This window comes from Molothrus ater, chromosome 11, assembly GCF_012460135.2.
Source record: "Molothrus ater isolate BHLD 08-10-18 breed brown headed cowbird chromosome 11, BPBGC_Mater_1.1, whole genome shotgun sequence".
NCBI lineage: Eukaryota > Metazoa > Chordata > Aves > Passeriformes > Icteridae > Molothrus > Molothrus ater.
In genome coordinates, this window is record NC_050488.2 from 2,264,715 (window position 1) to 2,286,605 (window position 21,891).

General features: G+C 41.7%; 1 protein-coding gene across 1 annotated transcript in view; it reads right to left on the bottom strand.

Moving 5' to 3' along the window:
- The window catches only part of PPARG (peroxisome proliferator activated receptor gamma), a 55,899-nt gene extending 35,862 nt beyond the window's left edge, over nt 1-20,037 (bottom strand). Inside the window, exon 1 of the mRNA XM_036404706.2 lies at nt 20,016-20,037. The gene's annotated coding sequence lies outside the window, so the exon portion shown is untranslated. The remainder of the gene's footprint in view (nt 1-20,015) is intronic.
- Nucleotides 20,038-21,891: the final 1,854 nt, after the last annotated feature.

Sequence of the window (21,891 nt, forward strand, 5' to 3'; positions counted from 1 at the left end):
TTTCTTTGATCTTTATTTTCTGTTGGGTTATTCTTTCGCTGTGTTATTAATATCCCAAGAATATGTCCGATGCGATTTGTTCCTACTTTTGTCAACCTATTTGGAAGTAAAAGTTTTCCAATATCCCTGTTGGAATTGGAAGGAAGGAAGGAAGGAAGGAAGGAAGGAAGGAAGGAAGGAAGGAAGGAAGGAAGGAAGGAAGGAAGGAAGGAAGGAAGGAAGGAAGGAAGGAAGGAAGGAAGGAAGGAAGGAAGGAAGGAGAAACGTTTTCACCTGCCAAGGTGTGGAAGATGATTCCACACTCATGAGCTGCTTGTCATTCCTGTGAGTGTCCCTCATCCCCAAAGCAGGGGCTGTTTGTATTAAGATTTGTTTAAATATATGTTAAATAAGTGTTTAAAGAAATAAAATAAATATCTATGAATAAATTTCTTTCTTTTTAAAAGAAATAAATATAAAATAATATCTGTAATAAAGAAACAAGTCAAATATCTGTGCCTGCCAATAAACAGGATTCCACAGCTTTTGCTACTGTTCTTTGTCTATAATAAAGAAACAAATATCTGTGGAATTCTAACAGAGTTCCACAGCTTTTGCTACTGTTCTTTGTCTCTGCACTAAACCAAACATTTTAAAACCCGGGTGTGATGTGATTCTTCTTCATACTGCTGATCTTTGACCCACAGAGTCAGCAGGTGGCAAGTGCCACCCCCAGGGTCCCTGTCACTGTCCCAGTCACTGTTCAAGGAGATGGGAACTGGCCTTGCTATTTTTGAGATGTCCAAGAGCTCAAGTGACATCACTCGAGGACACCGGCGGAAAGCGGAGGATCCGCGGCTGGGAGCAGCTCAGGAGAAAGCTATTTCTGGCCAATTTCACAATTCTGCTATTTTTAACAGCTGCTCCTAACTAGTCATTTTTGGAGATGTGTTTGCAGCTGGAAAGAATCTCCCAGTGCTTGAGAGGAGCAGTAAAGGCTCTGCAGTTTGTGTTTTACACACAAGTCTTGTGGGGAGAGTGGCAATCTCAGGGTGCCCCAGCCACCTCTGCTCCCATGGATTTAGAATCCTCTGAACCTCTGAATTTGAGATGACAACTCACAGAGATCCCAGCCCATGGAAACTCACCTGCTGTCATTAAAAACCTCAGCTGCCATCCTGTCTTTGACAGCATTTGCTGCTTTCACTTGAGGAGAAAGGTGTATAATCAAGTTTGAACAGTGTTTCAAAAAGATTAATAATTATAGGCTTATGCAACATTAACAATAGTGGTACCAGCAAAGCAGCTGTGTTAAAATTTAACAGCATTAAAAAGAGGGGAAGAAAGAGATTGAGAAAATTTCAGTTCCCTTCTCTGTCATGTGTTCTTGTCATCGTCTTGGTTTTTGCTATATTTAAATTGCTGTAGGAATTTCTTCTGCAAGGAACCTAAGAGGGCAACCAACAGCAAATCCTTCAGTTTCATATTGTGTTAAATATAAGGATATACCACAATGCAAGCCAAAAATGTAGAGTTTCTAGAAACTAGAAAACTAAAAACTAGAGTTACAATTTACTATGATTGATAACATTGATAGCTAATTTCTACTGGAAAAATATTAATTAACTTCCTGAGAAGTGCTGTTTTGAATAATTATGTGTAAGTATATTTCTTTAATCTAAATACATGTGCCATTCTCACACACAAACCACAAATCACACACTGCAATTTTGCCCACAGACTCTTGGATATTTGATAACTGGATTGGTTTATTTTCAAATCAGTAATTTATCTTCAATTGGGCCAGAATACCAACAGTTAACTTTGCAATAAATTACTAGTGTCATAACCCCATTTTCCTTTTTAGAAGATTCCTTTTCTAGGCAAGAAAGTTTGGTGTGAGGAACTAAAAGTGATTTCTGTGACTTTCTGTAACCCTGGAGCAGGCGTGTGAACAGCCAAACATGTGGCTCTGATGTGGACTGAGGGTGAGCTCCATTTACCGCTCGCAGTTTTCTTTAGTTGCCAAACCAAGCTCAGTAGTTACAAATGTCTCTATGCCAATGGTTGTCTCCTTAATGATCCAGCTGTGTTTAAAAAGAATTCTGTTCAAATACTGTTCAGGATATCAGCAAGAAGCAATTTGTGAAGGGACACCTGGATCCCAGCCGGTGAGGGGGAGTGTAACAGAGCACTGAATGTCAGGGTAAGACTCTGCTGATGCAGAACTGCCCCTGGAACTTTGGGATCAGTCCATGAGATCAGAAGGGGTCTCCAGTGCTCCCCACACCCTTCCTGCCCTTGCTAACAGAGTGAGAACACCTGCTTTAACCTTACCCTGCACTCTGTACCAGCTGAGCAGGGATTCTGCAGCAGCTCTGGTGACTCTTCACCAGCAGGGATGTGCCTGCTGTAGAGGGACCTGACCAGCATGGAAATAAGCACAACCATGATCTAATTCCATTCCACCACCCAAACTGCCAGGGTGGATGTAGAGCCTGGTTGATCTCTCACCTTCCCTTTCTGCTGTCAATACAGCATCACAAATTAGGCTGAACAGCAGAGTGTTTGTGAAGCAGACAGGTGCTCGCTGGCTCCAAGCAGTGTGGGGCTCATGGCACACCTTCCCAAAACAGGGGCTGGGCTGCTGAAACCTCTGTGGTGTGGTGTGCAGAACTAACACAACCAGAAATTGGTCTCATTCTGATTTCTGAACTGCTTCTGGTGTAATCTGCTACTGGGCTTGGTTCACTTCAGAACTATGGATTATTTTTTACAGCTTTCTCTGCATATGGCCACTGAGTCAGACGAGATAGTTTGCAGACAAACACTGGCTCCTTTGAACCTGGCTGTAAAATTTCCACCAGTGCACTTAATTTACCTTTTGCAGGGCAGCAATGGCAGCATCTGTTTTGAACAGGAGCACTGGGCCTCCTGCTCAGTACCTGACCAGAACAACCCAAATTCCCCATCCAGAGCATGCAGGTACCACCGAGCTCCTCCTTCCTCAGCCAGCCTGAGGGAATCACTGCTCCAAAACCTGAGACTGGGGGAAAAGTGCAAACTATTGATCCTGCCATCACAACAACACATGGAGTGAGCAATAAAAAGCTTCCTCCCAAGATCTCCATCTCAATGGAAGCAGAGAAAGTTGCCAATCCCACTGTGTTTGTCAGCTCCCCTGGATTATCAATGGGCCACGTGCTGTGAATCACATCTTGGATCCTGCCAGTTGTGTCTTGCTTTTACTATTTGTTCTGGGATGTTAAAACCACTATTGTAAGCAGTTCAAAAATACATGCTGGAAAATTGTTAATGCCCTAGTCATACAATGTCATTTTGAAGCTCCCTGGGAATTTAGATTTGCACAGCTTATTAGGATATGACCTTTCCCTTGATTTTTTTTATTTTAAGATCAAGTTAAGATGAAATTTCCCCAGTGGGAGTTGCTGTGTTTCCTTCACAGATAAGGAAAAGAGCAATGGCAGCTCTGCATGGAGACAAATTCGTACACTTCTGCAGCAAGGACAGCCCTGTGGGCTTGACAGACATCCAGTGCATTCCTAGAGGCTGAGAGGGAGTTAACCAAAAAAACCCCAGCATTTTAACAAAGGTATTTCCCTGAATCTTTCACCTTTTTAAATTTTTTTTTCTTTTGTTCAGTGTCATCTGAGAGTAAACTGTGAGGAGTTTTAAGGTCTGTGAGCTTGCATGCAGAGCACCAGGGCAGCACTGGCTTTGTGGAACACATTGCTGTTCCTGTGTGGAATATCTACCTCTACAGAACTGCTTTTTCCTCTTCACAACAGAGATTCTGTGTCAGAAATCCACACACTTCCCTGGCATTTCATGAACCTGATCTAAAAGCAGGAGGTTGTAAAATTAATCCTTAATATTAGTGCTATGGGCTGACTACCAGCTAGCAGTCACAGTGGTTACATACTTATTATATGTTATGTATAACAAACATTTTTAATAGTTTAAGATGGGGGTACTTCAACACTTCTTAGTCTTTCTGCCTCTATGTCAATGAAACCAACAAATACAATTAGTTAAATAACTAGAAGTTGAATGATGTTGCTTATATTTTATAATTTTTCAAACGCTCAAGATGTAAAAACCAACAACTGTCAATAAGTTCTTATTTAGGAGAGAATAATTTTCTCCCTAAAATTAAAATCCATTGGCCAATAAAGAGACAACCAAAAAGAAGTGTCAACACAAAAAGAAGTGTCAGCACAAAAAGAAGTACATGTTTTGCTTTTTGGATATTCAGGGAGAAAGCTTTATGCATTGAACCTTTGCTAGGCAAACAACATTTTTTTGTCAGCTATAGGGATGCCAAAAGAAGAAAAGAAAGCGATGATGAAATAAAGTGAATTACTTTTTGTTACTTTTCCTATTTTTGTTACTATTACTTCTTGTATAACTGGCTGGCTTAATAGGTTGGGGTGAGCATAAAACATTCGTGCAAGGATGGCCCAGTAGAAAGGGAGGGTTAGGAGGTCATGGCAATGACAAAACCAACAGAACCCCACAAAGACTCAAAGGAGCCTCAAACCAGCCCCGCCACCTTTACGAGTTTCCGAGTCTGCAGCCCTGGAAGGCTCAGGAGGAGCTCTCTGCACCTCCCTGCCCCAGCTGGGAGCAGGGGGATCTCCCCAGCAGGGAAATTTGCATTTCCAGCAGCAGCCCTTCCTCCTTGCAGGGCTGATATGGGTTCACTGCTCCCACAGCAGGGAGCAGACGGCCTTCCCATGGTGTCAGGCTCTAGGCAGGGCTTAATCTGCAATTGATCCCGGCCTAATCTGCCTCTCCTGGGCAAGTCCAAAGTCATTATCTGCATCAGCAGCCCAAGAGCTCTGTGACACTCATGTGTCCAACAAGAGAGCAAACAAATCCCCGCCGATAGCATTCACTGCCTATCGCTGGGAGCCCTGGGGTCACACAGCCCGAGCTCTCCTGCCAACAAACCCAGCGGCACTCCAGAAAAATAGTAATAATAATAATAATAATAATAATTATAATACAGCAGGGAAAAAGGGCCAGCTGAACAGCCCATGTTACAGGAAGGAATGTCATGGATAACATCATTCCTGCTCCAGCAGTGTTTGAGGAGTGACTCAACAGACTGGGGTATCTGTTTTACGGTGGTGACACAGGGCTGGTGCAGATGCACAGTGCAGGCACTAAAAGTTTATTTACAGAGGGCAGGACTGAACATTTCATGTGAGCACATTCAGGCCATGATAAAGAGCTTTGTCTCCCATTAGTAATTTAAAGGATTGTGATTTGCTACTCCCAACACACCTATAATTGAATTCCTCAGTCATAAAATCACTGGTGCCAAACAAGTCCTGATATCTTTTATCAAGCCTCTTTTTTCTTGTCATTTGTTAACATATTTCTTATGGAGCTTTTCTTCTTTTTATAGATACATTTGCTTTAGTTATAAATTAACCCTGGAATTTACTCTCCCAGAGGCCACAAACTGCTTTTTTATTCTCTTGGAAAAGTTTCAGGCTCTATGAATTGATGATTTGACACAATTTTTGAATAACAGCTCGTGGTTCAGATACAGTGGAAGGAAATTCAAAAGATGGACAAAGTAGTTGAGACTAAAGTGGAAATGTTTAGATGCCTTTCTGGGCCTTCTGCTCTGGATTTACCAAAAGGCAAATGTTTCCCTGTGGGATTTCTGGTGCTTCCAGTTCCCTGTAGTGAAATACTCAGATCCAGCCTCATTCTGAAGTGAGGAACTTGTAGGAAGTCCCAGATTTCAGTGGCTCCAGAAGCTGCCAGCACATCCCAAAGGTATGCAGAATACTTCAAATTTTGGAATGCATCCTAAAACACCAATATTTGTTTAACAGATTGATTCATATAATGCCCATTAAAAAATAACGTTTCAGTTGACAATGTCATTGTAAAGAAAATAAGCTTAAAATATTCACTTCTATCATGTCTTTGTTGGGCTCTTTCTCTTCATCCCGAGGCTTTCAGAAACTCTTGGCTTTTTTCAGCCAGAACTGACTAAAAGTGTAGAGGAGTTTGAACAAAAAGGGATGAAATCATTGTTGGTGTCACCACTGGAAGAGTAACCATTTGAGCTCAACCAGTTAAAAAAAAAATCCAAATGAAGAATTCCAAAAATCCAAATGAAGAATTGAAAAAAAAAAAATAACCATAGGAAACTAATGGAATTGGTTCTACTGCAGAAAGAAATCTTTGGATATGGGCAGAGCCACACTTTTTAACATAATTTTTAATAATTCCCACATTATTCCCTTTATTTCACTTTCTGTGTTGCTCTTAGTCCTATTACAAACCATCGAAGTTGGACAATTTTGATTTGATATTAACACCCCAGATATTATTGATTAAACCCATTTTTATGGTTTATTTCCCATTTTAGTTTAAGTAAATATGAAAATTTTGATTTGATATTACCACACCAGATATTATTGATCAAACCCATTTTTATGGTTTCATTTCCACTTCAGCTCAGGTAAATACAAAAATTTTGATTTGATATTACCACACCAGATATTATTGATTAAACCCATTTTTATGGTTTCATTTCCACTTCAGCTCAGGTAAATACAAAAATTTTGATTTGATATTACCACACCAGATATCCATTTTTACGGTTTATTTCCCATTTTAGCTTAAGTAAATATGAAAATTTTGATTTGATATTAACACACCAGATATCCATTCTTATGGTTTAATTCCCATTTCAGCTCAGGTTTTCCAAGGTGGATGGAGAAAAGTTGAAATATGTGCCTTAAAGGTTGAGAAAAGAGGAAAATATCTCCCAGAACTCTGCATTTCTGGATTGCTCCTGTGGTTGGGAGTGGCCGTGGTTGTGCTGCTGCCTCAGCACACGTAAGGAGGGGGTGATGGCTTCACAGCATCCCAGGGGGGTTTGGGCTGGAAGGGACCTCAAAAATCCCCCAGCCCCACCCCAGCCATGGGCAGGGACCTTCTCCTATGCCAGGAGGATCCAATTCCTGTCCAGCCTGGCCTTGGGCACTGCCAGGGATGGAGCAGCCACAGCTTCCCCGTGCCAGGGCCTCCCCACTCTCCTAATTATGAATTTCTCTCTAACACCCAATCAGAATCCCCCTCTTTCAGTTCAGTGAGTTAAAAAATGACAAGTTTTGTTTTTAAAAAATTCCTTTCAAAATTCCTCTTTAGTTAGGAATAACAAAAGGGCTTGAGGAGTGCTGGGGTGTTTTTCCTATAGAAATAAATGCTTTTTATATAGAAATAAATGCTTTCCCCATTCAAGACAATGCCCTTACAAAGGGAAACAGCTTCCTCCTCTCTGTGCTGTTTCTGAGGTTGCCAGTCAATTATTTGAAGTTAAAATATTAAAATTTTCTTCTGAAATTGTGCTTTGAGTCTCTGAATTGCCCAATTTTTATTATGAAGTAAATGTCTCATTCTTTTGAAAAATCTTATAGCTTATTCTGTATTTCCTCTTGAATGCTTCACCTGTTTAATTACCCATACAAGGTTCTTGACATTTCTTTTTAAGTCTCAACAAAATATGATAATTTCACCTCCTCTAATTCAATCAATGATCACAGAGCTGAAAGAATTTAACACTTAAAATATTTATCAACTTTTAAGGCAAAAATGAAATTTAAAACAGTGCCAACACTGTCAAATATTTTAGCTCTCAAATTTTCAGGTGTTAAAGTACGCATTAATCTTTTAGATTTTACACTTCTGTGTGAAATGCTGTCTATTGAATTACCACAAAATTAAAGTTCCATGGTTTATTGTTGACACAGTTTGGGGCAAATCAGCCAACGTGGTCCTTTGCAATCCCACTGAAGGCAGGAGATGGTGAGCAGAGCTTAGGCTGCCCTGAAGGACCAGAATCAGGAGTTAAAGCCAGGCCTAACCCCCTTGTCTCACACCTTGTGCACACATTTCAGAACTTTGTTTGCCCTCTGCGCTTTCACTGGAGCCAGGAGGAATTTTCAGAGCAAACAGTTTGTAATATATTCTTTACAGGTGAGTTACAATGTTGTCTCTGGCTCTTGGAACAGACAGGAGGACAATAAAAAACTCAAATTATTTTTTCAGAGCAGTGACTGTGTCATATACAAGTATTGCACTAAGATCTGCTCAGGACAGATGAATAAATAGAATAAATTTTTGTAGTAACTCAAGCTAAAATGGAAAATAAAACATAAAAATGGATATCTGGGGTGTTAATATCAAATCAAAATTTTCCAACTTCAAAGGTTTGTAATAGGACTAAGAGTAACACAGAAGGAGACATAAAAGGAATAATGTGGGAATTCTTGTGGCTGTTAAAAAGTGTGGCTCTGCCCATATCCAAAGAGTTCTTTCAGCAGTAAAGTAGTTGCCTATGTGTATTTTTTTGAATTCTTCATTTGGATTTTTTGATTTATATTTTTTTACAAGTTGAGCTCAAATTATTGAGCCTATGTGTATTTTTTAGTTGCCTATGTGTATTTTTTTGAATTCTTCATTTGGATTTTTTGATTTATATTTTTTTACAAGTCGAGCTCAAATTAGTGCTCTTTATTCACGCCACAAACTCCTGTAATTTGTTTCACCAGGGGTGAGAAAAAAAAAATTGGAGTAATTTAAAAGATTCTGAACTTTATTTCTTTGATTTATTTACATGGTAGCCAAATAAATGGGCAACACAGACTAAAATGACCTGCAGAGATTTTTCTTTTAATGAAACTCTGTTACCAAACATGAAATTTGTGTCTTGGGTGCCACAAGCTCTCCTAGGAAGATCTCCACAATAAAAATCACTCTTCTTTTAGAGCTAAAAATCTAGGAGTAGATTTTAGGCCCAGTTCATCTTGCTCTGAGGGCAGGAAGAAACTTAAAAAGAAATGCTGTCAGCTCTGGGAGGTGTTTCAGCTGATTCCCTGTCCATAAACTGAAGGGCACCAGGGCTCTCACTCTGGCCATGCTTGTCCCTTTAGCAAACTTGGTAATTTGTAAATGGCCTCTTGCAAATGGTCCACGGCCCCTGCTGGCTCCTAATGATGTCAGGGCAGTGATTGAGTGGCTCTTAATTAGCTGGGCTAGAACTGGAGCAGGGACAGTTCTAGAATGCATCCATTGAACCCTCACTCCTGCAGCTGTGCCCAGATTCAGCACTCTCTGATTTCCAAGCCTCTGTGTCCAGAGGGACTGGGGAACTTCATTGCTTTGGGGTTTGTTTGCTTCCCCTCAAATGCACTCAGTTATTGATTTAACTGTGAACCAGCTTTGCTCCTACCTGTGCCCCCAGCTCTGCTGGGAGTACCTGGGGGGGTTCTCAGCACTCTGGAGCTTCAGCCCCAGCTGAACATGACCAGGGCTCTCCTCAATCTCACCTGAGGTGCTTTTCTCTTGTACACCACTTCACTGAGCGCTAAGAAAGGCACTGACCTCTTTTTCCAAAATCTGCAGTTCATTTCAGTGAAATATCTGTGCAGAAACCCCTGTACAGATGGAAAACTCTAAAATACAAGTTCCATTCTTGATAATGATCAAATTCCTGTAGCTGCCATCCAACAGAGGCATTTACCCATCCATCTTTGTGTCTCATAAAAGCACAGGAGATATTTTGCTGCTTCAAGACTCCACAATACAAGAATGGCAATAGTGCTGCAAGCTGGAAATCAGTTTTAAGCATTCATATTTATAATTATTCATATCATTCTTAATAATCACATTATTATTACATACTGGCACCTCAAAATCACCGCCAGCTTTTAGGATAATCCACATTCTCCATGGATGTAGAGGAAAACTCTCTTTTCACCAGATTTGCTGCTCAGCACCAAAGGCAATAAGGGAACCTGTTCTGAAGAATGGCTTTTAGAAGATGAAGGGAGGAAACTCCTGTGGGTTCTGTCAGTATCTCTTCCCACTGCCGCCCTCCCTTCTGCAGCATATTTCCCATTTTTTTTCTCTGATTTAATTTCAGGAATTCTTACTCAGAGGATGTTTTTCTCTGTTTAAATGACACCATGGAAGTAGACAGCAGTGCTATTTAGCACTTAGCCTACATTGTCTTTATTTCATTTATTTCATTTCCATATTCATAGCTAAATGAGTGCTCTATCACTCTGGCTGTTTTGAACTCCAGAGAATCCCTTCATTTCACAGAGTCACTGCCAGGTATAATTACTACATTCATCAGCCTTTCCTGGAGTAATTGTCAGGAAAGTGGCAACCATGCCTACATCAATTCCTTCTTCCTCCTTGCTTTTTCCTGCTTGCCTTCCAGGACAATGAAAGGCCCTCTCTACTTTCTCTTCCTTTGTTCACCTCAGCCCTTTTCCTCCCTTTATTCCTCCCTTCAAAACTTAGCGGGGAGAAAAGAGAGAGACAATCCTGCTGTTTTCACACCTAGCAATTTGTTGTGGGTTTGGTTTTTTTTTTTAATTCAAATGAATTTTTTTTCAAGTTAAAAAAAAAAAAATTAAAATGTCTAAATTTTTAAAAAAATTCAAATGAAAACTCTGCCATTCCGTGGAGATGCCCAGTCCAGCTCTTTCACCAGCGCCCGCACAAGAGTCACCCTCGTGTCTAAGGGTCAAGCTGGAGCAGAAACTCCAAATTGCCACATGGTTTGTATGCTGTGCCTTCCTGTTGCTGGGGAGGAGACAGGAATCTGCTGCCCAGCCTGCGTCAGAGGCACAGCAGAGGCTCAGCACAGAAAATCGGGGCTAGGGACGAGTTATTGTTATTCTGAACTCACCTCGAGTGCAGCAACGCTCCCTGCCTGCCCTGCTGTCCCCAGTGACAGGAAAGCTGTCACTTGTTGTTAGCAGATCAGACAGTTCCTGTTCTCAGAGGAGTCGTAAGTGAGGCTAGATTTAAAAAACAGAGCAAACTTGGGCAGAAAAAGAACAATGAGCAAGGATGCCAAAATACAGTGAAAGACCACGTTATGGCATTGTCAGCATATCTTAAACCAAGAAAAGCTGAAAATCTCATAAGAGACCAGAGAGAAGAATTCAAAATCAAGAAGGTTCCAACAATAAACTTTAGGCTTTGAGAAAGAAATTCAAACATCTGTATATTTTTAAAGAATTGCCCCATTTTTAAATACTTTTCATTGGCAAAAATAAAAAGGGCTAAATAAATACAGAAATCCAGCAGGCATAGCTAATCTGCCCACTGCCTTCCTTTGAAATTTCCTTTAATTAATTAATTAATTAATTAATTAACTTCCTTTCCTGATATTTACTGTGGACAGTTTCTTCCCATTTTCCCAACTCCCTGTTCTGCTGGGCCTCCAAAGTCCCACACTGGCCTTCAATCCCTGCCCTAATCCACCACTGCAATTAATCTAATCACACTGCACACCAGTAGCCTCCATTAAGATTAAAGATAATCTTGCTATTTCACAAGATTAAAAAAGCCAGAGCCAATCTTAACATCACACATTACTCCACCTCTTCTGCATAAATTCTGTTTTATGAATATTAGAAAAGAGGGCACTGGTGATATTGTCATCTTTTAAAAGCAGAATGGAGAAAATACAGAGCAGTTTTCTGGGCTTTTGTCTGATCTCTCACCTACTCGAAATTGGCACCAAAATGAAGAATGGCAAGAAGTGCACATGACTTCCACATCCTCAGTGTTACATCATGAAGGATGAAACAGCAGGTTGTGTACAGCTCACAGTGTACAGCACAGCTGCTGTGCTGTGTGCAACTCTTGCCTTGCATAAAAAATGCCCTTCTCAAGAAAACTGTGACTCATGAAAAAATTGACAGATACCAATGAAAACAGTGATAGGCTCATTTCATCATGGGACCTGCTGCTGTGGACTCTGACATTCCCCTGCTAAGTGGGTTTTTTATATAAATGAAGCATGCGGATCTTGAATATTCTATTTTTGGATTATGATTTTCATTGCCAAAATTTTTTCAAGAAGATGTCTAGGAGAAAATATCTCTGCTGTAGGAAAAGTGGGTTCTTGGTGCTGAAGGGTTTCCCAGTACTTCAAGCACTGTCAAGAGTTCCTGCCCACGCCAGCTGTGCTGTAATCACTATTTCTTAATAAATCAGTAATCCTGATCTAAGAAAATAATTCCTCAAATGTCATTACCTGTGTCAGAATGCAGCTTGCATAACCTGATGTCTTACCCTGTCTGAAAAGCTGGAGCAGTGCAAGGATTTCAAGTGTGGGTTTTATCCAAGGGCTGGGATCCCTGCTAAAAGCCTGACACTGAAGCAGATTTTGGGGACACAAATATCCTGCTGAAGTTGGCTACACGAGGGTCAGGGACCAAAATCTGGGCAGTGCCCAAAGGAAGCTGTGCAAGGAACCCTCTTGAGTTTCCTGTTCATCATGGCCTAATGTTCTGTGTGACAAAAACAATTCCAGTTTGAGACAACTGGCAAGCTCACATCACAAATTATGCTCCAAAAGCTGGCAAAGCAGGGCTGGCATTTGCTTCCAGTAGCATTTATTAAATATTGTAATAATACTAATAACAGCAACAACAATAATAACCCAAAGAAGCAAGGTAGGAACGACTTATTGAGCTTCCATCAGATTTTAAAAAATTATTTTGCCTTGCCTTACTAATGAAAAATACATTGAAACCATCAGTAAAAAACCCTGAGCCTTTCAATGGAATCCTTGAATATTTGCTTTTTGCCTATCGTAAATTCAGGACCTGAAACTTTTGTAGCAGCAATTTGGAGAATTGTTTTCTGTAGTCAAATGAACAACTCCTATTTAGATGAGATCTTTACTAAAGAATCCACTCCAGGCCAATTCAGCAATTCTGGCAATAGCTGTAATGTAAATGCAAAACCATCTAAACCAAATGCAGGAAAAGAAACCTTTTAAATGGTGCTTATTTCATTCAGAGAGCTGATTTAATGTGAAATCCTTTTGTTTGAAATAAGGCTTAAAGTTTCATCTTGTTTATCATCTCAAACCAGCTTCAGCAACAGCTGGAAATTCTGAAAGTGAAAGCACATTTGCAGAACTTTTGTTTCCACATTCTCTAATCCTGTTCTAGGACAAAATCAAAAAGTCTGCACCTCCATATGAGTACCCCCCAAATATCCACCCATTTGTAAAACTTAATTTATATTGCCAATACCATGGGGTATTTAAAAGAAAATAAAACACTTGCCTGTTTTTCTTCGTATGCCCAATAATTTCAAACCTCAAACACGCTATCATGCCCTGATGTACAAACAAGGCATCTCAGAAATGCAGTTTAAGTGCAAATGTTGGCATCTGGGAGTGACAACAGGAAAGAAAAACAGTGAAAGCCTTGCAGAACTTTAGTGACTCCATGAAATAAATCCATCCCCTAGCACTGGTTAACTTCAGGGGAGCATTCATCGTTAATTCAGTGTAAGAATTTTGTTTTAGACATAATGACTGCTAGAAAGCAAATAAATATTATATTTTTTTCCTAATCCTGAAGGGAATGAGACCCTCTGCTGCATCCTCTTCAAAATTTCTCCCTGAATATGATCCTGAATAAGTTTAGAGAATACAGATAAACTCTGAGTAAATAAAGCAACCTTTTGCCCTCATGTACTTCTGTACTTGCTTATCTATAGATTTCTCTGGGTGTAACTGAAAATAAAATTTGGGTTTCTTGGTTTTTTTTACATTCATAGGTAGGATTCAAAATCAATCTAGCAATGTACCACATAATAACATGCTTCCATGAAGCTTAAAAACTGAGATTCAGCATAAAATACTGTAGCTGAAATACTGAAATACCACTGTAGGGAACAGCAACTCCAAGGAAAACACATTCGAGATGGCAGGATAAACTCTCAGTTTTATTTACTGTAGACATAAAAAGTCAGGACCTAAACCTATCATGAGGAAATATGTACATTATGAAAGGCAGTAAATAGAAGTGGCTGCATTTTTCCACAAGCCCCCGTATTAGATAGCACCACAAAGCACCAGGTCCAGGTAGTAAAACCTGTTTTTCTGACCACCCCTTCTAGAAGATCTTGGTGTGAGTGTTAAAGCCTGTAATTAACATTTTTCTTTCCATAGTTCTTTTTTTTGGTGGAACAATCTGAGTCTTTTGGTAGGCTGACATCTCTCTCACAGCACCATGGGTGAGCTCACAGCAATATTCAAACACTCCCCCAGCACAGGGAGTGAAAATGTTCCTCAGTCTGTTTGTACACAGATGGCACCTGAGTTCAAAGCCTCTCAAACTTCAGAATTGCTGCTACACGGCCACAAATACTAACAGCAGTTACACAACCTCTCTGTTCAATAAATCTAAACAAACACACAAGTACTATGGACTTCTCATGCAATATTATAACATAAAAAAATCCCATTTTATGCAACGCGCTGTAATCACGTATTGTGTAAAAAGTTTAAGACGAGATCATAACTCTGGGCAGGACTGCTCTGTGCAAATATGAAATTCTCTGCAGAGTAAATGCTGAAACTCAGAGGGAAACACGAGATGCAAGAGGAAAACTTCCACTGCTCTGCCTTATCCTCTAAATATTCCATACAGCTGAAAGTACGACTGATGCAAATCACATATTTTGGATTTTATACACACAGGTGAGTTAGAGGAGTTGAAGCAGGAGGTCTGTAAAAATTCTGGGATTCTGACAAAAGGGAATCTAAAACATGTCAAAGTCTGATCTGTAAATGCTGAAACTCAGAGGGAAACACGAGATGCAAGAGGAAAACTTCCACTGCTCTGCCTTATCCTCTAAATATTCCATACAGCTGAAAGTACGACTGATGCAAATCACATATTTCAGATTTTATACACACAGGTGAGTTAGAGGAGTTGGAGCAGGAGGTCTAAAAAATTCTGGGATTCTGGCAAAAGGGAATCTAAAACATGTCCCAGTCTGATCTGTAAATGCTGAAACTCAGAGGGAAACACGAGATGCAAGAGGAAAACTTCCACTGCTCTGCCTTATCCTAGAAATATTCCATACAGCTGAAAGTACGACTGATGCAAATCACATATTTCGGATTTTATACACACAGGTGAGTTAGAGGAGTTGAAGCAGGAGGTCTGTAAAAATTCTGGGATTCTGGCAAAAGGGAATCTAAAATATGTCCCAATCTGATCTGTGATAAAGAGGAAAGACATCAATCCCCATGGAGCCCATGAAATTCCAGCAGCCCGTAAAGCAGCACGAAGCAGACTCTTTTACAATGGCATAATAATAGCTGTGAGAAGACCAAAAGGAGAATCCATGCCTAATTTGAAGTCTAGAATAAACTAACACCAACTGCAAAGTCTGCACCAAAATGTTGGCGTTTCATTTGGAGCTGAAATATGTTAAGAAATGGATCACATAAAAGGCAGATGAATCTACTCCTCCTGTTACGCTGGCATTTCTCACAAGTTTTAAAGAAAAATATGTAGGACTTAGGCTATAATACATACTCATGGTTATTTAATTTCAGGCATTTAGTCTCACAGGGCAAGCAGTAATTCCTTTAGAGCCGGAGCCTCAATTTTGAGCATGCTAAACCCACAGCCACGCAGGAATCCAGCAGTAATTGCAAGGGAGCAAACTGTACAGAGGACTGAACTTTTATCACTGCAAACCTGATCCTTCTGAGACAGCACATCCACCACTGGCCTCAAGGAAGCTGGGATTTTGATCCATTTTTTAGATTCTATGCATCTCCCACGAAACCAAGAAGTTTCTTTGCTGGCGTGGAGTGTTCTGTGTATTTTCTGTTGGGATATTACCTAATATTTATTATCCTGTGTTATCAGAAATTACACAGAGCCTTTCAGCACTGCTGAGATTAGCAGGAAGCCATTGCTAACACAGGGTTAATCCCTTCCCTACACACACACATCCCCTCTAAGCATGTCCAGAACCCCACAGGGATGTTCACCCCAGGCAGTGCTGGATGTACATCCCCAGAGCTGCGGCAGTTTTGTGTTTTGTAAATTGCTAATTATCAACCAGCAGAGTAGACTTTGGGATTCAGAGACTTGAATTCATAGACTTTGTCCTGAATGTGCAGCCTGCATGGCATGGAGGAGATCTGCTTAGTCATGAGGAAAGGGGGTGGCTGATGCAAGTCCACAGAGCATCTCCTGCTAGTCCATTCCAGAAACTCACAGCCTGCCTCTGGAGCTGCTTCCTTCTCCTCCCTGTCAAACAGGGATATTCCCCTGTCTCCAAGGAAAGCTTAAAAACTGCCAAGTAAAGAAAAGAGGATACTGCTTAGACGTTGAGGTGGTTTTTTTTGCTGCAAATTTGGAGATTTATTCCACAAACCCCTAACTTTTTCTGTCATAATGCTGATTAGAATCTCCTACCATTGTCAGCATCATTTACTCCTGCAAGTATAAATGTACACACTGAAATTTTAAATTTCATTTTTTGCCTCAGTCTCACTCCTGCATTGTTTCTCCATTGCAAATGGGGAATTCTTTGCATTCTCACATCCCAGATCACACAGTATTGAGGACAGGGGCAATTATTCAATTATTTCATTTGAGTAAGAAGATGGCCCCAGTCTTGACTAGGCTGCTCGGTACTACTGCAACACAGGTAATTAAAAATATCTATATAGTTCATGTATCACGAATTTTAATTGGGGAATGATGTCATTGTTTAGTTCAGTTCTATAGAGTGGTTTATGAGAGGGCAAACAGGCCAAATAATATAATGGAAGGTGTGGGTGGAGTGGGAGAAAAATGTGAACATCATCAAATTGACTTCAGTTCTGCGAAAGTTTCTGGATAGGAAGACTGCAGAATAGGCCTTGCTTCATTTTTTTTTTCCCCCTCTAAATTTCAAGAGCAAAACTCCACGACAGATTTATTATCATTTGCCCTGCAGTGTGAGAAGAGCTGACAACTTTGTAGCAGGAGGAAGAGGGAAGCGCATGCTGCAGCAGAAGAGCTGATGCTGAAGTAGAAACTTAATCTTTCCTATGGCTGCCACATTTATTTTCTCCTTCCTATTTCCTTGTACCTGCAAGACCTGGGAGTATCCCAAGCCCACTCACCACAGGGTTGAGTACCAGGGTGATAATTTGCTTAGCACCTGCATTTTCTACATTGTCCCTGGTACCTGAGAGCAGCACCACTGGAAAAAGGTGGACTACCCTACATTTAAAACAAAGCACAACTGGAAAAAACTCCCTGGGCTCTTCCCTTTGTGGAAAATAAAAAGTGGAAGGGGGAAGAGACAAAAGAAATAGAAAAAGTTTATTATTTAATGTAGGAATCAATTGATGTTTCATATTCCTGAGAATCGAAGACAAATCTTACAGCTTTTCCATTTTTCATTCTGCCTTGGAAAAGCCTCCACAGGGAAAAAGACAGGGGGAAGGAGGAGATTTTCCCCAAGTAAATGGAGTCCTTTAAATTGTAAATTACCTCCTTTAACTTGTCCTGTTATTGGGAGCCCCCAAGTTCTGTCTGAGGTGTGAGGAGTAGGACTGAGTGCATCAATGCTCTCTTGCTTTGGATTGTTTCTAACTCTTCCTCTTTTAGTTCACAAAAAGTGACCTGACACACAAAGAACATCTGGCATAAAGTACCTGAAAACCAGATCCTGCTGTTAAATGCTGTTACAAACTAGACACCATTATGGAAATACAGAATGAAATAATTAGCACTTATCACCTAATATCATGCTGGATTTAACAAACCTATTAGTGATTAAAAAATGAAACCAGTAGCAATAACTAATGGAAAGTGTTGGAGCCATGACTTCAAAAGCCTCATGGAGAATTTGTAATTGTAGGATGATTCCTCTTGAGTAACTGCACTGGAAACTTTTACTGCGTGACAGAGAAGGACATGGGAACAATCCTCGTGAAGAAGCTTGTAAAAGAAACTCAGATTCTGAATATCAAACACACACAATTAGTGATTCACAATTAGGCTACTAAAAAGGGCAAGGAAAGATCTTCAACTCCACTCTGAGCAGATTATATTTAAAAAATACCTGAAGAGGGCCTCACCAATCAAGTTGAAAAAAAGTATTAATTTCACTTTGCATGATTTGGTCCGGCTTTGTACAAGACAGAGTTTTCATTCCACTTTTAAATTTTTCTTGTTCTTACAATAAAATCGTTTTCAAAATTCATTTTATTAGCCATTGCTAAAAGGAGGAAATTACACTAAAAGTGATTGAAACAGTGCCTAAACTTCTTTTATTGACTTAGAAATGGACTTCTGGTTATTTAAAAAAGTCCACAAAAGAGTCAGATTCAGAAGCACTGTTGATAAGGGGTGCATTTATCAGTGCCACAAGGAAGGTTAAAAGGCATAGCTTCGATATCCTTCAATTAAATTCTAATATTTCACCGCCTTCGCTTCAGATCCGTTACACGAAACTCAAATTCATATCTGGAAAAATATTAGTTGTATATTCTGTATTATAATGGATGTTTCGTTGAATGCTGATGTTAAATACATTGTATTATCTAGGAATTTGGCATTTCTAAGAAACACAGACCATCTGAAGGCTGTTTAGAAGCACAGAATCTCTGAACCACTACAAGTCAGTGAGATATTTTACAAAACTGATGCCTAAAAACATTCAAATTCAAAAGCTGTCTGTGTAAAAAATACCTTTATATTATATTTCTGATTGGTTATCATTCAAAGTCAGTGCCAACTATTTTTTTCAGCTTTCTCTCCCCTTGACAAGCCCATGCTTATATTGTGCCACATGCCTTAACACACTGCTAGGAGTGATTTCTTGTAATCTCATAATTAAATCTCTGAGCAATTTTTGCAGCAATTTTTTTTTTTTGTGACAGCCAAAGTGAATAATGATGTCAAACACATCACTTGATGCTCCAAATTCTGATATTAACGGGAGCACACCATGTGAAACTTCTTTTCAAAGCAGAGCACTCAGTATCATATGTCACAATTGCTTGGTGTATGCTGGGAATTTTTGGTTAACTAGTAACAAATCATAGTAACCTTTTAAAAGGTAAATTACTTATTAAATGATAGGCTAATTGCTACCAGAAAATAGATATTTTAAAATGGAACATTGTAACAGTGTTCTACAGCAAAAGCTTGTTCACAGACGGGGCAGCAAGCCACAAATCCAACTCAAACCCCTGGTTATTTCAAGGAGAATTAAAACTGATCCATCTGATTTAAAGGAACCTAAACTCCACAGGACATCCAGAAATTGAGAATTCCCCGAGCTTTTGATCACAGTAAATAGCAGCCTTACATCACTGATATTAATAAGGCATCCCTGTGAAGTCAGCATAGTATTGTCGTGCGTACACAGGGCCACAAAGTTACAACACCACAGGAACTTGCACTCTCTAGCTGCAGAATACCCTGGGGAGAAATGACACCAGGAAGATTACAAAACGCTCCTGCGAACCTGAGGCATGCCATCAAGACACAATATATTTCAACATAGCATCTCAGTTGTTGCAGGCTGTGAGAGGCTCCCCGACTTTCTGCGATTGGGAAATTGAAGGAAAGAAAAAAAAAAAAAAAAAAGAGAAACGAGTTGTTCATTCATTACGAGAGTAGCCAGGTGAGCCCAGCAGTGCCCTGGCGGTGCTTCCCCCACGGGCAGCAGGGATGGAGGGCGCGCAGCGGATCCATCCATCCATCACTCCATCCATCCATCCATCCATCCATCCATCCTGCCCATCACAGCCTCACCTCAGCGGGGCGGCCCCGACCATCCGCTGCAGCACCATGGACACAGCGCCCGGGCTGCCCCGGCCGGAGCGCCGGGAGCGCGCCTGGAGCGCGGCCGGGGCGCTCCGGGCACCGCATCCCGCGCGGGCTCCGCCAGCGCTCCGCTCTGCCCGCTCCAAGGGGCCCGGCCCGCCCGGCCGGCCGGCACACCGAGCATCCCCGGCGGCGCCGGGCTCCGTGCCCTGCCCGCCCCGAGCCCCCGCAGCCCCGCAGCCCGGCGGCCCTGCCCGCACAGCCCGCGGTGCCCTCACACCCGCCCGCGGTGCCCTCACACCCCCGCGGTGCCCTCACAGCCCGCGGTGCCCTCAGCCCCGCGCTGCCCGCGCCGCCCCTCACCTCGGGGCCGGTCCCCGCAGCCGCACGGAGCTGGCGCTGTCAGTTCTCAGCGGGAGAAGCCGTTCCCTTCCAGCGGGATAAACTCCCCCGCTCGGCCCGGCCTCCCGGGCAGGGCCCGCCTCCCCCCGGCGCCGCCTCCGCCAGCCCACGGCGAGCGGGGCTGGCAGCGAGCGGGGCCGGGCCGGGAACGGGCCGGGCTGGGGACGGGAACGCGGACAGGGATGGGGATAGGGAAGGGGACCGGGGGCAGCCACGGGGATGGCGAAGAAGAGCGGGACGGGAGAGGCAGCGGGCAGTGAGGAGGACGAGGAGGATGAGGATGAGGATGAGGATGAGGAGGAGGCGCTCCCCTTCCTCGCTGTCCCCTCGGGCCGTCCTGCAGCCCGGCCCGGCCCGGCCCGGCCCGCACAGCGCAATCGGCCGCGTGTAGCCGAGGGCAGAGCGCGGCCCCGCAGCGCAGCTGGAGTTTGATCTCTGCTCCCTGTAATCTCCCGTAACTGAAAATTCACTTTTTCCGCCTGCCGGCTGCTTTCTCTTTTGCCTTGCCATTCTGCAGCCGGCTCCGCTCTGCGCTGCGCGGTTTGCTTTGGCTGGCTCGCCTCACGTCAGGCTGTGTCCTGCTGTGACAGGAGTAAAGGCTTTTCTGACAAGGTTCTTAGCAGTAACGGAGGTAAAGCAAATTCTTTTTCACTTTTTTTTTCTTTTTCTTTTTTTTTCTTTTTCGCTTGAGATAATCTCTGGGCGCTCTTCCCCCCCTGCCAGGAATGCAGAGCCGAGCGGTATAGGCTGTGCTCGGTACCTCTCCGGAGGCAGCAAGCCCCAACAAGCCTGTCACCTCCTCTATCTCAGCCTCTGAGGCTTTGAAAAAAGAAGTTAGATGTGGAAAAAAAGGCATAAGATCAACAGGCTTTAAAGAGTCATCCTGGAACTCGAGGTGCCCCGGGACACAACAGTTTATCTTGAAAAACTCTTGATCCCTTGGACATCACTGCAAGGTTGAGAGGATCCCAAATTTGCCTCATTATGTCTCTTAGTCATCAAGAGTTTTGAAAGAGAGCCCACATTTGCTTTATTATTTGTATACTGAAGGCAATTTATAGATTAGGGTTGAACACGTCAAAATACCTGGACTACCTACAGATACTAACTTTGCCTCCAGCCTTTTGTTTATGAGAACAATCTCTCTGTCTGCAGAGGCTTGAAGCCTTGTGTTAATTTTTATGAGAATTATCTGTCTATTTGTATAGGCTTGAGGTGTTACCTCTGCCTTGACAGATCAAGGATTTTTTTTTTTCAATTCCTGCTTTTTCCCTTTCATCTGAATTTTTTTAGCCTTGGAAATGTGGAAATATTTTTTTTAAGTGGTTCTTTTTTATTGTTTGGGTTGGGTATTTTAAAAATTATTTTAACATACTGCAGTAATAACCTATTCCAGTAATGCCCTGGCTCAGAATTAGAAGCCAGGTCCTGAAAACAAGTAAAACAAACCCTCAGAATTACCATGGATGAACAAAGAGGCAAATGCGGGTAAAACAATCTTAACAAAGAGATTTTAAATACCTTGGTTATTAATATTTCTACCACTTTACAGCAATAGCTGAGGTAGAGTTTCCATAGAAAGTTAAAAGGAGAAGGATCTGAGCTGGACCCTCACAGAGTTCTGACTGAGCCCTGGTGAGAGCAGAACAGCTGCTCTGCTGCTGGAGAATTCCCCATTTAGTTTAAGTGTCTGAAAAAAGGGGATGCCTCCCCAAAATCAAGGTTTTAACCTGCAAACTCTTTCAAACTCCATGCAACTGGAAGCATTCCAAAAATTGGCAGGTATTGATAACATCCAGTGGGGACTGTGCAGTCCTGCTTTGAGCCCAGGCTTTTA